The sequence below is a fragment of the Giraffa tippelskirchi genome, chromosome X (assembly GCF_054371585.1).
Source record: "Giraffa tippelskirchi isolate mGirTip1 chromosome X, T2T-mGirTip1v1.2.pri, whole genome shotgun sequence".
Taxonomy (NCBI): Eukaryota; Metazoa; Chordata; class Mammalia; order Artiodactyla; family Giraffidae; genus Giraffa; species Giraffa tippelskirchi.
In genome coordinates, this window is record NC_137289.1 from 116,652,839 (window position 1) to 116,668,817 (window position 15,979).

Consider the following 15,979-nt stretch of genomic DNA (forward strand, 5'->3'; position numbering starts at 1 on the left):
AAGTGAAGGGATCCAAAGATGAAGAAAATGAATTCCTAGGGGCAACTCCAATGTAGAAGATGAGAATTTTATTTCATGAGTAGAGAAGGCTCTTATGTTCATGGGTGCCAGGAGTTCAGCTAAGATTTTCTTGAGTTCCTCAGATCCTGGGGTCCAGCAGCAGTCATTACAAAGGAGAATTGCCTGGATATTACACTGTGAGGAAGCATACATCCTCAGTACCATGACTCCAAGGAGCACTGGGAAGTGCATGGTATGTATGAGTATAAGCAACAGTTAGAACTGGACATGGAACAATAGACTGTTTCCAAATAGGAAAAGGAATACGTCAAGGCTGTATATCGTCACCCTGCTTATTTAACTTAATGCAGAGTACATCACGCAAAATCCTGGGCTGGATGAAGCACAAGCTGTAATTAAGATTGCTGGGAGAAATATCAATAATCTCAGATATGCAGATGACACCACACTTATGGCAGAAAGTGAAGAAGAACTAAAAAGGCTCTTGATGAAAGTGGGAGAGGAGAGTGAAAAAGTTGGCTTAAAGCTCAACATTTAGAAAACTAAGATCATGGCATCTGGTCCCATCACTTCATGGGAAATAGATAGGGAAACAGTGGAAACAGTGGCAGACTTTATTTTGGGGGGCTCCAAAATCACTGCAGATGGTAACTGCAGCCATGAAATTAAAAGACACTTACTCCCTGGAAGGAAAGTTATGACCAACCTAGACAGCATATTAAAAAGCAGAGACATTACTCTGCCAACAAAGGTCCGTCTAGTCAAGGCTATGGTTTTTCCAGTAGTCATATATGAATGCAAGAGTTGGACGGTGAAGAAAGCTGAGGGCCGAAGAATTGATGCTTTTGAACTGTGGTGTTGGAGAAGACTCTTGAGAGTTCCTTGGACTGCAAGGAGATCCAACTAGTCCATCCTAAAGGAGATCAGTCCTGGGTGTTCATTGGAAGGACTGATGTTGAAGCTGAAACTCCAATACTTTGGCCACCTCATGCGAAGAGTTGACTCATTGATGCTGGGAAGGATTAGGGGCAAGAGGAGAAGGGTACGGCAGAGGATGAGATGGCTGGATGGCATCACTGACTGAACTGAACTGATGATTCATATCCCTTGCTAGGTCAGGGAATATAGGCCTCCTTATGAGCAGAACTGTGCTTTTCTGTATCCTCAGTATTATCTCAAAGACTGTTTTGTCTAGGAAGTATTATGGTCATCAGAATGAGCCACTGAAGGAAGACCTCTGGCAAAAAGAAACTACCTTTATTGGGGCTACTTTATTGTGCATTGTCAATAACTCATCCAATGAAGGGACACCGAAACAAGAAATGAGCTTCAAGGACTCCCCTGGTGGTCTGTTGGCTTAGACTCCATGCTCCCAATGCAGGGGGATTAGGTTTGATCCCTGGTCAGGGAACTAGATCCCACATGCCACAACTAAGAGTCTGAATGCTGCAACTAAGACCTGGCACAGCCAAATACATAGAAAGATATTTTTCTAAAAAATGACCTTCAGGTCTCCTGGCCCTGGTTCTCTGAGACCCACCTCCATGCTGGTCTTCCTGAGAGATACTGGCTGGCACCTGAGCACAGACACAGGAGGAAGAACTGGACACCTGGCAGCACACATGCTATGATTATATTTGTTCTCCCTCCAAAATAGACTTTTATAGTATTAATCAGTACAAACAACTCTTTAAGACATTTTATTTTACTGACAAAGGACAGAGAATTTCTCAAGCAATATACAGCAGAACACTATGGTAATCCAAGGTAATTCTTGAGTCCAGTCTCTTTGTCTCTTTTCTCCTGGGAAATGTGTTTTGCCACAAGCTACCTTGGTTGTCTTTGGACTATTCCATTTCCATTTTCTTTTCTCAAACATCCAGTATGCTCTATTTGCTCATTTTCTTCCTTCTTAACTTTAACATGACTTTTAGAGCAGAAATCCCCAACCTCTGGGATCTAATGTCTGATGATCTGAGGTGGAGCTGATGTAATAATAACAGAAATAAAATGCACAATAAATGTAATGTAATGTGCTTGAATCATCCAGAACCCCCCCTCCCCCACAACTATTGGCCCATGGAAGACTTGTCTTCCACGAAACTGGTCCCTAGTGCCAAAAAGGTTGGAGACTGCTGTTTTACAAAATTCTCTCTCCTCTGCGGTCAGTGTCATGCAGTAATTAAGAGAAGAGGCTCTGGAATCACATGGACCTCGGCTTGAATCATGATCCCACAAATTACTACATAATCAAGTAATTTACCTTCTCTATGCCTGCAAGTTAAGAACAGCACATGGGTTATAAAGCTATTGTGTGTGCATGCTCAGTCAGGTCCAGCTCTTTGCAACACCATGGACTGTAACCTGCCAGGCTCCCCTGTCTATGGAATTCTCCAAGCATGAATACTGGAGTGGGTAGCCATTCCCTCCTCCAGGGGATCTTTCCAACCCAGGGATCAAACCTGCTCTATTGTGTTTCCTGCGTTGGCAGACAAATTGTTTATCACTGAGCCACCTGGGAAGCCCACATAAGCTATTATGGGGTTTTAAAAGATAGCCCATGTAATGTGTTACATAGTCTCAGGCACATGATAGGGACTCTGTAAATGTTACCTTTTTGCATTCTCACTGCATCTCTTCAGCTTCTGCCTCCAGTTCTGACTGATAAATTATTTTCTGACTCTCTGTGTTCAAATTCTTGACAAAGAAAATCAGTTGCCATAACTCTCCTATCAAACCACACAGCTACAAGACTGTCCGTGGATTAATGACTCTTCAGTCAGATGCCCTCTCCTGACAACCTCACCATGGCCTGCACATGAGTTTAGGTTACAAAATCTGCCTATCAAAGAAGCAGAGGCTAAGAGGAAAGCAGTTTCCTGATAGAGAATCAGGGCTGATTGGTAATGATCAGCATCATGGAAAGAAAATATTTATAAATTCAGGGTTCCACAATATTGAACCAATGTTTCTTTGTATCAGAAATGATCATGGTAAATGCTTGTTATTGGCTTTGATGAGTTTGGTTGGTAGGGAAAATCTGTCCACTTAAGCCTATTTACTCTGAGAATTTCTTTTGTAATACATCAATATAATAATAACAATTAATTCGAAGGCAATTCTAGAAATACAAAATAAAATTGCTTCCATGAAATTATCTCATAGCAATCAGCCTCTGACCTGGCAGTGGATAAAATTAATGTGAACTCTATCTGTCATTGCCTGTGTGGTGAACATCTTCCTGAAGGTAAATTGGCTTCACACAGCAGACAGGCATGCCAAAAAATATCCACATACACCTCCTAGAAAGGGGCATGGGAGCTCAAATTCAAATGAAACCATCTGTGCAGAGAGGTCTGTGAAGCTTATGGGTACGTTATTTACAGGCCAATTCTGTGAGGCTTGCTGGCTGAGTAATTAGGACAATTGCTACTCTGGCCTTTAGCCCCTACTCGGACTCAGCTCACACAATTTATCTACCCAAATAGACAAGTTCTCCACCACTCTTCTGATCAAGTGCAATGCAGTCTATTCTAGGGCATAACTTTATTGCCAAATTGTCTACTCTGATTTATTTCTTTGTAGTTCATTTTAAAACTATGATATTAGGAGATAACTTTTGAAACTCAATTGTTAAAGGCAGCAAGACACTAGGGTGAATTCATTCATTCACCCATTCATTTAACCAATGCTTTCCAAAGATCTGCTTATGGTAGATCTTGTTTCAAATGCTTGAGATACATCAATAAACAAAACCAAAAAAATCCTAGAGCGTACCTTCTATGCAGACCAAAAATAAACAAGATATGGACTTCCCTGGCAGTCCAGTGGTCAAGATTCTGTGCTTCCACTACAGGGGGCATGGGTTCAATCCCTGGTCAAGGAATTGAGATCTCACATGCCTTGTGGTCAAAAATAAAATAAAATAAAATGAAATAGATAAATAAGTAAAATATAAGGTATGATAGAGAATGATTGAGATTGGATTTTCTTTTTCTTTTTTAAGAGCAGCAAAGGAAGAAACACTTTCATTCTTTTTAAGGTAAAGAGGTAGATTTAACATTAATAAGACTGGGAAAACACTGCATGGAAAATGATAATCTCTCACATGGACAAATTCATCTGTTGGTAAAAACTCCCCAGTGGCCTATAGACTCAGGCAGAAGAAAGTCAAAGGCCTCAAACCAGTCAAATCCACCAGAGAGGGAGTGAATTCTACTGAAGATCAAAATATGTTAGGTAAGGCCTTAAAGTAAATGAAAGCAAGGAACAGATCTAGAAACCTGGACATCAGAAGAAGAGAAAATATCAGGTATGTACTGAAGATAAGGCCAGACAGAAGAGCAGACAAAGCTGAAGACAGTCTCCTACTAGGAGCTCAGAATAGGTTAGGAGTATTTGGGGACCAGATCCCTAAACAGGATCTCAGCAATAGGAGGCAGAATCCAGCCAAAGAACTTGAGAAGCGATTTGGAACAACTCAGCCAAGCTAACCTTAACTCTAAATCAACAGTCACCCTCAACCAGGAACTTTGAAGAATGTTTTAGGGACTTCCCTGGCAGTCCAGTGGCTGGGACTTCACCCTTTCAATGCAGGGGGTACAGGTTCGTTCCCTGGTCAGGGAAATAGGATCCCACATGCCCTTCATGGCTTGGCCAAAAAAACAAAAATTAATAAGAAAAATGTTTCAGAGCAGAAGTCAATTCATTCTGTCTCGGACTGCTGGTAAAAGGAAGGGAGGGTGGCCATGACAGTAATTTCAAGGATAGTATTTAAAATTCTTCACAACCAGTCTTATAGTGTAGTGTCCAAGCAGAATGGAGATGGATCCTAATGCTGGAAAGGAACCCGGAAGGCATGCTGCCTTAGTTGCTGAATGGATCATATGGTAGTGAGGGGGGATGTCCAGGGCAATGGCAAAGAGGAGGTTTTGGGGCTCAGGGAAGTGGCTGATAATCAGCTGGCACTCTAACATCTCAATATATTGATATAGTTTGCCCATCTTTTGGGTACTCTAAATCTGAGATCCTCGAGGAAGAGTTTTGATGACACAAAGTACTTTGTCCAGTCAGAGCATTTTGGTCCACGTAAAGAGTGCAGCATAGGACTTCCCTGGTGGTACAGTGGATAAACAATCTGCCTGCCAAGGCAGGGGACATGGGTTTGATTCCAGGTCCAGGAAGATCCCACATGCTGTGGAGCAGTTGTGGCAATGGGGCGCCTTTGCCACAACTGCTGAAGCCCACATGCCTAGAGCCTGTGCTCTGCAACAAGAGAAGCCACTGCCTCGACAAGCCCGTGTACTGCAGCAAAGAGTAACCTCCACTCACTACAACTAGAGGAAGTCTTTGCACAGCAAGGAAGAGCCAGCACAGCCAAAACTAAATAGAAAAATAAAATCTCTCCTCTCTCTAGAAAAAAAAGAGAGAGAGAGAGAGGGCAGCAAAGTCATTAGAATACACAGTTCTGGCCAAGCCACTTACAGGCTGTGTCTCTGGCATGTTCCTTATTCTCTGCAAGCCCTGGCCTTCCAGTCATGAAATGGGATGGTGACACCTACTTCACAGGGTGTTGTGAAGATCAAAGGGATGGGAAAATGTGCAGCCTAATGACTTCTACATAGAAACTGAGCAGTCATGCCTGGAATAGTGTTGCCGTGGAAAGGACCTGGATTAGATCTCAGCCAGTTCCCTGGGACATAGGAGGAAGCTGAGGTCCTGGGACGTTGTCACTTCCTTGTGGTCAGCCAGGAGTTTAATCACAAGCTCAAAAGAGGAACACAGGTTTCCTGGCTCCCAGTGGACCCAGTGGAATGCTTTTCATTCTATGTTACACTGTCTTTTTTATCCTTTTACAAATGATGTACCGTAGCTTTGCCCCTGTGGTATGTTAATGTGTTCATATTAGTAACTTTTTGCGGTAGAACAGGTAGTAAGGAAGAGGGAAAAATAAACATAAAATGAGATTTTAAGCATAAAGGATAAAACCTATACAGGAATGCTTAATGAAGGGCTTGGGCGTGTGGTGTGGGGCTTCGATGAAAATAGCACACATATAGGCCATGAACTCATTCTTTCCAGAATGATTAGTCAGCATGATGCTCGCTGTCTACTGTCCTCACAAAGACTTTCCAGTTATTCTCTAAGCCGACTGTTCAGAAGTTCAGGTAGAAGCTATGTTCTGACAGAACACAGGCGATCCTGCCCGGGGAACCATTGCCTGCCGAGAATCTGCATTTCTGTCTCTCTGACAGTTTCACGATGATGTTTAGAAGCAGCGATGTGAAGTGAATAGCCACAGAGCGGAGAGTTCTTCCATCAAGTTAGCATGACCCCTGACAGCTGGGGACAGCAAACTTGCATTTAGAGAAAACTGCCAAAGGGTCACCCTGCTCCAGCTTTTCTTTAGTTACCCAACACCAGCACATGGGTTCCTGTGTGGAGACAGCAAAGGAAGCAAGCACCAGGCCCAGACTTTAGCCGCCTTCCCTTTCCCTGCCTCCTCCCCAATCTGCAGACCTGTAAGCGAGCAGCTCCGCTGAGGGATGTTGAGATGTGGTTCCGTGGGTCACTGGTGTTTGTGTGTGTGCGTGATTTTTCCAGAGACACAAACTCTTCGTAGTGACTAAGGCAGCAGAACATGTTCTACCTTCCAAGTAGCAGAAGAAGCAGTCACAATCTGTCAGAAAATAACTGTTTGCCAAAGAACTCTCCCAGAAGCACTAACCTTAGTTTAATATGTTATTGATTTTCTAAACTGTTAACTATGGTTTATAATGGCAATAACCTACGTGATACCACTCATTACATCAGTTAATACCTAGTTTATTAGAACATTAACTTTCACCACAGGCAATTAACTGGCAAACTGATTGTGTGTGTGTGTGTGTGAAAGAGAGACTCTTGCAATGAGAGATTTCCAAGTGTACATTAGTTATTTTTAAATGGCTATGGGAGCTTGGCAGTGTAGCCCAAACTCTTCTTTTCTTCCTAGAAGCAACAGTCCAGTACTATGAAAGTATGAAACACCCCTGACATTAGTGAAGTAATTCATAATTAGCCATTAGAAAATCATGTACATAATTGATTAAATATCACTACTAATGGGAAGATGTGCTTTTGTATATATACACATGTGGAGAACTTGGGAATAGGGTAAGGAAGAGTTCTAAACTATGCAAAAACGTTAAGTGTGGCTGGATCACTGGTGCAAATAAGATTCATGTTTATTGCTTTATAGGGAGGTAGCATGACATATGGAAAGTTCTTATATTTTATTGTATTCTCAACTTAGCATTTTTTTGAATAATATTGCCTACTTAACTATACTCATACAATAATTTTTTCTAATGCCCTTTATGAAAAATACTTTTCTCAGTAAACTGTATATATATTTATATATATAGTTTATATATAATCTATATGAAAACACACATGTGCCTGAAGAAGATGCCTTGATATCTTTGTAGTTTTTAAGTATTTGGAGGAGACAAGACATCCAGAATGGTAGAGTGACAAGATTGGCAGATCCTCTACTTAACATACAATAATACAACTGGACAGATTGTCAAAATAGTCATTTTAATATTATTTGGAAATTTATCAAAGTGAAAGTTGCTCAGTCGTGTCCGACTCTTTGTGACCCCATGGACCGTAGCTAGCCAGGTTCCTCTGTCCATGGGATTCTCCAGGCAAGAATACTGGAGTGGGTTGCCATGCCCTCCTCCAGGGGATCTTCCCAACCCAGAGATTGAACCTGCATCTCTTATGTCTCTCCTGCATTAACAGGAGGGTTCTTTACCACTCGTGCCACCTGGGAAGCCCCAAAGTCAAGGCACACAGGTCTGAAGTGGTAGGCCCAGGATTTGAACCCAAGCCATCTAGCTCCAGGTCCCCTGCCCTAACCATTATGCCATACAGCCTCTAAATTTACGAAAGGCATACAACAATCTGCAAAGCATTTGATTATGCTTAAAAAAAAACTGCTGAAATTCAGGCTTCAGGTACAAACAATGTCAGCCTATGACATTTTCACCTGTACCTGCTTCCTGTCTTCCCCTGCCTCTCACTAAACTTATCCTGGATGGTAGCTCTACTAAGGTGGACAAGCCATAAAAATCAGGTACTTCACTGCCAGTTGAGGCTAATCTAATTTGATAACCCACATACAGGGACTTTTTCTGAAATAATAGCTCTCTTGGTGACAAACAATCAGGGAAGGGCAACATCACAGCTGTCTAATTTGTGACATTGGATGAAGCAATTTACCATACAACCCAACAATTTCACTCCTAAGAGTCTACCCAAAAGAGATGAACATATAGGTCCACACACAAACTTGTACACAAATGTTCATAGCAGTATTACATATAACAGTTAAAAAAACTAAAAATAACCCATATGTTTATCAGATGATGAATGGATAAACAAAATGTGGTATATACATAAAACAGAATATAATTCAACAATATAAAAGAAGGAACTACTGCTACATGTTACAACATAGAAGAATCTTTTTTAAAATAGCTAAGTGAAAGAAGCCAGTTAAAAGACCACATGTTATATTATTTTACTTATGTAGAATGTCCAGAAAAGACAAATCTATAGAAACAGAAAACAGATTAATCATTGCAAAAGGGTAGGACTGTAGAGTGTATTTAAATGAGCAAATGGGATCATTTTAGATTGTGATTATGGTTGTACAACTCTACAATTACCAAAAAACATTTAATTGTACACTTAAAAAGAGTGAATTGTATATAAGTGTACCTAAATAAAGCTGCTAAAATTGGTATACTATGGTGTGTGAAAATATGAGTGAGAATACTAGCACTAACACAGAATAATCATTAGTTCTATTGTAATAATCTAACTTTTCTTGAAGTATGAAGTATCTTGAAAAAGCGTTGTAAGATTCTAAGTAAGTTTATAAAGCAAGTCTCTTATTGCTTCATAATATACTAAAATAGAAAATTCTGAGAGCTCCATTATTTCCCTTGGTATATCTTAAGAAATTCTCCCATTCAGAAACGGTCTCATAAATCATGATAATAATAACTTCAGATAGTTATAGGAGAATCTATTCTGAAATTACAAGATGTGTAATTATATAAACTACATATAGGAAGTAGGAAAAATACAGGATTTGTTCCACATTTCAGCTATTGAAAGAGAAAAATAATTGCTAATAATTTACTTTGGCATTAACTTGGCATTAGACAATGCACTGAACAAAAGAATGAATACCATTTCAGAGAGTATCTACCAAGTTCTTCTGAGATTAATGTAATTGTCAATTTCTAAACTAACTGAGGAACCTCAGACCAGTTTCCTTAAGTTCCTTTTAAAGAGCTTCTTCACTAGAGACTGATCAGATGCTCAGTTTATATACTGTCAGAACAACAACAGCTCAATAAAATAGTTATTTTGTGTTGAAAAGATTTTTCCTGAAAAGTAGAAGATAAAATTATGGCCAATATGCTTTCTCTTTATTTAAATTTAAAGTTTTGGAAGAGCTATTTCTACCTATGAAAGTTATAACATATAGGTATTTACACATATATGTGTATATTTAAGTGAATAGTATTACCTAATGTTAATGGAGATATGGGAAACTTGATCATACCCTATGGTGCTGGTGACATTGCCGAATGGAAAACGATTTGTCAGTGTGAATCTTGAAACATAAAAATCTTCATGCCTGTACCTAGTAACTCTCTTTCAGAGAATCTGTCCAAATAACCAGCTCCTTGGGCACTGCTTCAATGGGTACAGCCTTTTGGGGATTTAGGGTACGTGTGGATAGGAGAAAGAACAATCTAACTCAAAGAATCTTAAATATTTGCTAATTTCAAAATGCCTGACTGCATCGTGATAAAAGAATTGAAAAAGACTAACATAGGTTAAATCTTTCGCCTCTGACATATTTTCCACAAAGCCCTCCCAGTTTAGCTTCATTGCTGTGTCAGTCACACCTCACGTGAGTTAAAAAGATATTACCAAAAGATCTGGGCAGAATGAGTCTGGAATTGTGGCCCTTAAAGTTAACGTGGAAACAATGGTCACTTCATTCTCATTTTTAAGGTTTTATTCTTTTTAAAGCTTTTGGAACCTTGTGACCTACAATACCTGCCATTGAGCATGTGCAGAGTCCTCATTTGTGTCCCCAAGCTTCTGATAGCTTGTATCAAGTATATCATTTTTGTAGCAGGATGATAAATGCAATTCTTCCTGTAGGCTCAGAAAGAGGCCACAAAGGCTGAGAAGAGAACAATAGTTGCCTGGTAACTGCAGGATCTAAGCCAAGGACCTGGTTCATCTATGTAGGATTTACAAAGGGGGTGGCCCAATGCTAGATCTTCCAGCATTAATAGATCACCCACCTACAGATCAGATTAGAACATGAGATTAAAAAGTCAAGATATTTAATTTTGTTTTTATTGTTTTGTTTTGCTTTTGTTTTATACTTCTTACTGAATTATTGTAGCTAAAAGAGAAGTGCATATATTATAAGTGTGCAGCTCAATAGAATCTTATATACTAAATTTACCCATAATGCTAGAATCAGATTAGGAAACAGAACATTACCAATTCCACAGACTCCTCCTTCAAACTTCTTCCAGCCAATCATGCCACTATTTTTGAACTCTAACATATAACATGGAATAACCTGGCTTATGTTAAGAATTTTATATAAATGGTGTCATACAGTATACTCTTGTACTTGGCATATCTGTTTAATATTGTGTTTTTGATATATTGTTGTGTACAGTTGTAGAATGGCCATTCTCAATGCTAAATTCTATTGTGTGAATATATATATCACAACTTATTTTTTTCCTTCTATTATTGATGGGTAATTAAGCAATTTTCAATTTGGAAATATTACAAATAGGGCTTCTACAAACATACTTTTGTTGAACATATATGTGCATGTCTGTTAGATATATGCCTAAAGAGTAGAACTGCTAAGTCAAAGAGAATAGATATGTTTAGCGATGGTATTGGAGAACTGTGCAGAGTTCTATAGTATATAGAACTGTGGTGTTGGAGAAGGCTCTTGGGAGTCCCTTGGACTGCAAGGATATCAAACCAATCAATCCTAAAGGAAATCAATCCTGAATATTCATTGGAAGGACTGATGCTGAAGCTGAAACTCCAATACATTGGCTACCTGACTCATTTGAAAAGACTCTGATGCTGGGAAAGATTGAAGGCGAGAGGAGAAGGGGACGACAGAAGATGAGATGTTTGGGTGGCATCACCGACTCGATGAACATGAATTTGAGCAAGCTCTGGGAGTTGGTGATGGGCAGGGAAGCCTGAAGTGCTGCAATCCATGGAGTCACAAAGAGTCGGACACGACTGAGGGACTGATCTGAACAGAACTGAACTGAGCTGTAGTATATAATAGCAAAGCATTTTCTAGTTATATCAGTGTATACTCCTACCTGTAGTATATGAGAGTGCCAGCTGCTCCACATCCTCAAAACATTTAGTATGTTCTTTTTCATTTTAGCTACTCTGCAGGGCTTCTCTGGTGGCTCAGACAGTAAAGAAGCTGCCTGCAATGCAGGAGACCCAGGTTCAATCCCCGGGTTGGGAAGATCCCCAGCATGGTAACCCACTCTGGTATTCTTACCTGGAGAATTCCATGGTCAGAGGAGCCTGCCAGGCTACAGTCCATGGGGTTGCAGAGTCGGACATGAATGAGTGACTAACACTTCCACTTTGACTAGGTGATGTAGAAGTATAGAGTAGTGAGGATTTATTTCAAGAAAATTTTAATTGTACTGAGACTTACTTCCCCTCAACTCAAGTGAGAGGAGCTTTGGAATCTATTAAAAAGTCTTTATAGTTTCCAGAAGCTTGAGGAACAAAAGGACAAGCATCTGACTTCTGCTTATGAATTTCAAAAGCAAGATCTACGGCTGGTACCACCTCTTGCTCTTGGCAGAATTGAAAGGGCTGCCCAGGGAGCCAGCTCCTCTTTCAAAAAAGTGGGGAAGAGGTGCTGTTTTCCTGGAGACTAAATATGGCCTTGAAAAAGGGATCCAGTTTGGGTTTTCTTAATATTTATTTACTCCAACTCAGAATGACTGAACTCGACTGAACTGAGAGGACTAGTTGGAATACACAGGAAGAAGCCCAATTACAAGCAGATGAAAGCCAAGAGGCCAAAGGTAAAGTTGTGTATAGTCAGCCAGACAAAAGGCATTCCTCTAATCAAGGAGTTAAAATGGGAGGTCTTCAACTGGAAAATTACTGAAGATCCTAGAAATCCTCTCTGTGGGAAGGAAAGGGGTATCTTTGGAAAAGTACTATTACCAGAGTACCCCAACAGAATTCCGAATGAACCAACCACTTAAACTGTGTTTTTCCACCATCGCCCTGGGGTGAGCCATAAAGTAATTAGCAAACAACTAAGAGAAGAAACTAGCTCCTATTTTTGTCCTTCTGCAGGCTTCCAGTACTGGAGGAGGTCTATGCTTAGGAAGGAGAAAAGGGTGATTCTGAATAAGTTTGGCATTTGAAATAACACTAGATTAGACTGGAGTTACGGAGAAGGCAATGGCACCCCACTCCAGTATTCTTGCCTGGAAAATCCCATGGATGGAGGAGCCGGGTAGGCTACAGTCCATGGGGTCGCTAAGAGTCGGACACGACTGAGCGACTTCACTTTCACTTTGCCCTTTCATGCTCTGGAGAAGGAAATGGCAACCCACTCCAGTGTTCTTGCCTGGAGAATCCCAGGGACAGCGGAGCCTGATGGGCTGCCGTCTATGGGGTCGCACAGAGTCGGACACGACTGAAGCGACTTAGCAGCAGACTGGAGTTAAGTCATTATGTGATCAACTTGTAGATGCTTTAAAGAGATTAAAATACTTTTTTTTTTATTGGTTAAGAGGGACTGGAAAAACTAGGGGACATGTGAAGGATTTCATCCAGGGGCAGAGAGAAAACTAACTCACAGTAGAATTAAAAGGAGGGGGATGAGAAGAATAAGGAAGAATTTCACATAATCCAAGTGATTGACTTAATGTTTAAAAAAACCAAAAAAACTCTAATAAGCTCATTGTTGATCCTTCTGATGGTATTCATTTTTTTGCAGATATAGTTTATAGGCAAGCAATATGCAGAAAGACATTTGAAACTCATGTGGAAAGTGCTACAGTGCATGTAAAACCAAATCAACCTCAACTACTACCTAATCATGTGCTTCAGAAAAAATGGCAAAATCATTCAATCGATGGTGTTAAAGTGACATCTCTGAGTGACAACAGCTTCTACTTATCAATGAACAGTGATAACTGTCAGCCCATGTCTTAACTTGAAGACTGGTCCATTGAACTGTTCTGACAACTCTTGGGACAGAAACAGTTCTACTCCAGTTAGAACAGCAGTATGTGTGACCAACATACAGGCTACTGGAGTTTCTGAGTCACGTAAATTTCAGCAAAAGTTCAAAGGGTGGCATAGAGTGTAAGGATTCCTATTCCTATTTCACCACCACCAAAGTCTTTAGAGTCTATTCTTCAACAAGTCTGGTAAAGCAACCACATAGAGCTTCAGGGAATGTAGCCAAAAAAATCTACCTAATCCTGTAGCAGGAGTGAAGAGGACATCCTCACTTCATAAAGAAGAGCATCAAGGAAACCAAAACAGAAGAGAATAAAACAAGTGAAGATGCTAATGGTCTTCTTTTGAGTGGGCATGGGCAAACAGAAATAAAGGAACAACTATATATTTAAAAAATACAATTTAACTGGAAACTAAGAGGCTTCATTTTTGACTTCTCAGAAAACATCAAGTACAGACTCTTCCAATATCCCTGTCTCCCAGCAAATTCTATTCCAGTTACCAAGCAGTCAATAAATCTGAAATTTAACTGGTCAAAATACAGCTAACTTCAGGGGTCCATAAACAATGTCTGCCAACTTAATATGTTGTCTTTACATGCTAAAAATGGAGAATAGAATGTACAAGATTAGAAATGACTAAAAAAGGATTTAGGTTTTTTGCTGACCTCCCTGACTGGGCTAATCAGCATTTATTAGGAAGTCCTAATTTGTAAGTGCAGAGCCAGGAATGCTATCATTAATTTGTTATCAACAGTATGAAGGATGGCAAAAATTGATAAACCTATTCTTTCTTAATCTTAACAAAGAAAACTAACAGATTTTTCCAAATAACATATGGTATGAATTCTCCATTGTTCACCATTCTATCATATGTGTATTTTTCATGATAAATTGCAGTTATTCAATTTCTCCCTCTGTCTTTCTAAATTAACTTTCCAAAGTTGGAATATAGTCTTTATGCCCTTCTGATATGCATTAATTGAGGCTTTCTTTTCACCATTACTTTATATTGTCAAATATAGGTACACTATTTCTTCTTCCCACATTTTTGTTCTCTGTAGTTACCTTGCCTTTCCTCCTACTATCTGAGAAAATATGATATATTAACAAGTGAAATGCACAATGTCTGGTGTTTTGTGTAGCTATGAATTTAGATTGAAATTGCCAGGCACAGATTTAGTCTTATCATTTTGTTTACACAACGGAAAAAATTCAGCTTATTAAATCTTTCATAGAATTGCACCCAAGCTTTGCCAAGTAAGAAAGCTGGACATTTTCTGGATAGTGACTTTTTAATTCTAATTTTCATAACCTAGAGATCAGGCTGTTGCTTTCACATGATGTTTGTTGTATCTCATGGCTGGAGTTTATTCTGCCTCATAATTCTAAACTCTTTTTGTTTTTCAAGAGCTATATTGTAAACAGATGATATAGTTCCTCATTGAAAATGCACTTTAAACACATCCACACAAACTTGCAAACAAATAAATAAATAAATAACCCAGCAACAACCAACACCAAGGTTAAGGGGAAAAATCAGAATTGAAATAAACTAAATGTTTAGCATTAAAGGAGTTGGGATTGTGAATGTATTTAACTGTGCTCAACATTTCTAATTTTCTGACACAAGTGTATATCATTTGCAGTGTTAAGAACATAAAAATAAAAGCTTGGAGCTGTTAGTTTAAAACTAACATTAGAGCTTTTTTTTCATGAAGATGGTGCCGAACGTGAAAAAGGAAGCCCCTGCCCCTCCTAAAGCTGAAGCCAAAGCAAAGGCTTTGAAGGCCAAGAAAGCAGTGTTGAAAGGTGTCCACAGCCACAAGAAAAAGAAGATCCAGACGTCACCCACCTTCAGGCGGCCCAAAACACTGCGGCTCAGGAGGCAGCCCAAATATCCTCGGAAGAGCGCCCCTAGGAGAAACAAACTTGACCACTATGCCATCATCAAATTCCCCCTCACCACCGAGTCAGCCATGAAGAAAATAGAAGACAACAACACACTGGTATTCATTGTGGATGTCAAGGCTAACAAGCACCAAATTAAACAGGCTGTGAAGAAGCTCTATGACATTGACGTGGCTAAGGTCAATACTCTGATCAGGCCTGATGGAGAGAAGAAGGCATATGTTCGACTGGCTCCTGACTATGATGCTTTGGATGTTGCCAACAAAATTGGGATCATCTAAACTGAGTCCAGCTGGCTAATTCCAAATATAAAAGTTTTCACTATGTAAAAAAAAAATTAAAAAAAATAAAAAATAAAACTAACATTAGAGAGCTAAGGATTTAGATTTTACTTTGAATGGTTTGATTAATGATGGTTTGGATTGTCTATACATTTAGAAGTTTTGGTGGGAAATAATTTATAACATTTCTAGTAAATGTATTATATATACGTGTATAGATATTTGTATGTCTCTATATATTGTGTGTATGTGCATATATGTATGTAAAGTTCAGAAGCATTTTATTGCCTATCTCATTGTATATATAGTATGTTTGAAGTTAGAGTTGGAAAACTTTCTAACAGATACATAACCCTGCCTTGCTGTAGTCTAGAAAAACCCCAAATTATTTTGTAATAGATGTTTTCA

The 15,979-nt window shown here is 39.5% G+C and overlaps 1 long non-coding RNA gene and 1 pseudogene across 1 annotated transcript in view; one reads left to right on the forward strand and one right to left on the reverse strand.

Annotated features, from left to right (window-relative positions):
* LOC145537034 (uncharacterized) overlaps positions 1-15,979 on the reverse strand; it is a 92,789-nt gene that overhangs the window by 26,192 nt on the left and 50,618 nt on the right. The gene's annotated exons all lie outside the window — the stretch shown is intronic.
* On the forward strand, positions 15,095-15,621 carry LOC145536972 (large ribosomal subunit protein uL23 pseudogene; annotated as a pseudogene).